Below are 4,316 nucleotides of genomic sequence, written 5' to 3'. Positions count from 1 at the left end.
TGTCGCCCTGACGTCCGACTGTGGCATTTCTTTTCAAGCCCCTTCTGTGATGTCGCCCCGACGTCCGACTGTGGCATTTCTTTTCAAGCCCCTTCTGTGATGTCGCCCCGACATCCGTCTGTGGTATTTCTTTTAAAGCCCTTTATGTGGTGTCGCTAAGACGCCCGACTGTGGCATCATTTCCTTATATTTATTTGTTCACCTTTCAAGGCGTCGCTTCAGACACCCCATCGGTAGTTATTTATGTTCTGTTATGATTTCTGGCGGACTACCGCCGTTTCCCTTTTTACTTACCTTGTTATGCTAATTTCCGAAATGTACATTGGTGAATTATTCAAGACACATCCATGCATGCATTTGTTATATCTTACGTCTGAACTGTCTTGCGAGTACTTTCAAAGTACTCACTGGCTTGTTGATTTGGCCAGATGCTGAGGAAGGCGATCTCATGGATGAAGAGTTTGATAGCGAGTCCGACACCTAGAGGAGTCCCAGTCAGTCTCGTGCGATCCTGGACTTGGTCACTGTTTTACATCCGCTTCCGCTACCAAATAAATTCATCGAGCCTCACCTCGACGTTCGATGAGATGACAGACTTAGAGTCTTGTATTCCTCTCCCCGCTGTGTTTTTCCACCACCGCCCTATCCTCGAGTCAGTAGTATGCCTCCACACCACTGTGTCATTCCGCCATTACGTATAATTATTGGCGTGCTTGTAATAATTTGGTTGAGCAACCGCAGTTCAACCCTGTAATATATTTTATGCTACTGGCTTATTGTATCAAGAAATTGTCTACCAGTGAGGAGGATTTCTCTCATACTGGACTCAAAAGATTGGTTTCTCAATAAATATTTTTATTGGAAAACCGGTCGTGACAAGCTTGGTACCAGAGCCAGGCTGACTGTAGGAAGCCACTAGGTGCGATCGCTAATTGGTTATTAGCATGATAGAGCTAAATTATATTTTTGCAATTGTAGTCATTTTCTGTCAGTCAGCATAAATTTATGATCTGACCCTGCAGAATTTTTGCCTACTTTTGTAGATGGCCGACAACAGCTGTGAGTCTCAGACCTTCGCCAACGTGCCCGATGGGTTCGTCAAGCTTCTTTCTTTCATCGTTCAGGTCGCGATGGGGCCATCTGTGCGCCCAGTCTTCACACTCTACCAGCACCGAGTCAACGACAGTCTGACCATGCACCAGGCCGCGGTGCAGTTCAAGGGAGGGCGTGGTGAGTTACGCCGCTTCCGGTTCGTGGGAAGAGCCATGCCTACGGAGAGGCATGCTATGCAGATGGCAGCCCGCGAGGCGATAGCTCGTCTCAGGGATGTCCTTCCCGTGATGAAGACTCGTCGTTACCGTTATCTTCCATGCCATGTGCCTTACACCTGTCACTACGCATACTCCTGCCCCAGAGGAGAACGAGACGAGGCTTTTGAGATGCTCATCGAGTATCTCCGGGCCCTGGAGGCAGCCTTCGACAACTTGGTGGACGACTTCGTAGCTACCCGCATGGACTTAGTTCATGGCTGTGCTGCCAACAGGAGGGAGCTCCTACCCATCGCACCACCACTGACTTTGGTCTCGTCCTCAGCATCTTTTACGCCTACTCGTCGCCTGCCTTCTACCGAAGAATTCAACCAAGTCATTGCGCCCACTCCAGCGCGCACTACACCACCCTTCGCGCCCACTCCTGTACGTGTTACTCCGCCCCTGGCAACCGTTCCGTCCACTCTGCGCAATACCACGCTTATGGAGCCCATTAGCGAGGAGGAAGTCGAGTCCCCAACCTCGCTATGCCTCGTCCTCGGCAGGGCAAAGGAGGTCGTCAACATCTCTGCCTGAGTACGCTTAGCTGCCGTGTATTGTACCGCTTTGTAAGATATGTACATAGGTTGTGAGAAGTAGCCTGTTTGCGCATCATGTAGGATCTGGAGAAGTGCACTAGCCTAAATAACATGTCAGGATTATGTACGCATATCCTGAGTGATGTATTGTATAATTACCGCCCGCGTGTAAGATATGTAATGAGCAGTCCTTCTCCGTGCGCGAGTCGATTTGTTTTTCTTAAGTAAGCTTGGATATTTAATTATATTTGCCAGCTTTATGCATTATGGATTTGTTTTTGCGACTCTTTCCACTTTTCTTATGAGTTTTACAAAAATATATCCCCTGAGTGAAAAATGTCTCGTCCTTGGACTCGCTCCATGCCAACTCCACCAGAGGGGAATTATGATACACAACCCAGCAACGAGTTCACTCAGGGACAGTCAAACCAACAGGGCAGTGAATCGGCACTTTCACAAATGTGCCGCCTTTATGAGCAGAGTCAGCAACAACATCGGGAAATGATGAACCAAGTCATCAACATGGGAAATCACCATGGACAGTATCAGCAGCATTCCAAGTTATCTGAGCTACAGAAGACACGTCCTCAAACATTTTCTCACACTGACAAACCTCTTGAAGCCGAGGACTGGCTTCGAGATATGGAGAGAAAATTAATTATTGCAAAATGTTCAGACCCCGAGAAGGTATTATATGCTCCGCACTATCTCACAGGAGCAGCCGCATCGTGGTGGGAGAATTTTCTGCACATGCATCCCAACGAAAATGACATATCCTGGGATGATTTCAAGGAAGGTTTCCGTGGTGCACACATTCCTAAGAGTATTATGAAAATCAAGAAGAGAGAATTCGATGACCTCAAACAAAGGAACATGACAGTGTCAGATTACAACAGTCAATTTACCCTATTGTCCCGCTACGCCAATGAAGAGCGTATGACTGAAAGCAAGAAGATGGAGAAATTCCTTGACGATCTGGCGCCCGCGCTTAGATGTCAACTGGTCGTGCACACTTTTCTTGATTTTAAAACACTGGTGGACAAAGCCATTACTCTGGAAAATGAGAGACGCAGTCTGGAAGATATCCGCAAGAGAAAAAGGGACCAGACTAATCATGCTCGCAATCACCGAAGCAAGACAGATTTTCAAAAGGGTGGGACACACAAATCCTCATCCAATGTCTCACGCCCAATCAAGAATTTTCATGCAAGGGACAAGGAATTCACCTATCGCCCCGGCGTTACTTGTTATGCTTGTGGAGAAGAAGGGCACTATGCCAAACAGTGCCCCAAGCCAAGGAATTCAACCCCAAAGCCGAACAACGGCGGCAACAATTCCGCGCCCAAGTGAAACAATTTCAATCCCAACAATAACCACAGGAAGGGTCATCTAAATCACGTAACCAAAGAGGAGGCACAAAATGCTCCGGATATCGTACTCGGTACGTTTCCTGTCAACACAATACCTGCAATGGTTTTGTTTGATTCTGGAGCTTCTCACTCTTTCATTTCGAAAAGTTTTGCTTTGCAAAATAATTTTTCGATGCTTCCCTTGGAGAAATCCATGACCATCAAGTCCCCTGGGATTCAGCAAGTTACTCAGAATTACTGTCAGAATGTGGTCATTGAGTTCGAAGGATTGGAGTTTCACGCAAATCTTATTGTGTTGGAAAATAAAGGACTGGATGTCATCCTAGGGATGGATTGGCTAACCAGCAATAAAGGTTTTATCGACTGTTTCAACAGGACCGTAATTCTCACACACCACCAAGGGAAGACAATAAGAGTATCAACCAAGGAAGGAAAAATACCCCGGCAACCGAGATTAAATAAGGTGGACGTTTCTGAGCTAAACAAGGTTCCAGTAGTGTGTGAATTTCCAGATGTATTCCCTGAAGAACTACCAGGCATGCCACTAGACCGGGAAATAGAATTCCGCATTGAGCTAGCACCAGGAACCACCCCCATATACAAGAAACCATACAGAATGGCACCATCCGAGTTGATCGAGTTGAAGAAGCAAATAAAGGAATTACTGGAAAAAGGATACATTCGAGCCAGCTCCTCACCTTGGGGATCACCAATTTTATTTGCCAAAAAGAAGGATGGAACGCTGAGATTGTGTATTGACTATCGAGCACTTAACATGGTCACAGTCAAAAACAAATACCCGATGCCAAGGATAAACGATTTGTTTGATCAACTCGCTCAGGCCAAGGTATTCTCAAAAATTGACTTAAGGTCAGGATACCATCAATTGAAGGTACGAACGGAAGATATCCCCAAAACAGCCTTCACCTCCAGATATGGACTATACGAGTTCACAATGATGCCATTTGGATTAACTAACGCCCCAGCATATTTTGTTCACCTCTTGAACAAAGTATTTATGAAGTTTATGGACAAGTTCGTCGTGGTATTCATCGATGATATACTGGTATACTCCAAGACACCAGAAGAGCACGCAGAAC

Source organism: Triticum dicoccoides, chromosome 5B, assembly GCF_002162155.2.
Source record: "Triticum dicoccoides isolate Atlit2015 ecotype Zavitan chromosome 5B, WEW_v2.0, whole genome shotgun sequence".
Lineage (NCBI taxonomy): Eukaryota > Viridiplantae > Streptophyta > Magnoliopsida > Poales > Poaceae > Triticum > Triticum dicoccoides.
This window is presented reverse-complemented; position numbering follows the sequence as displayed.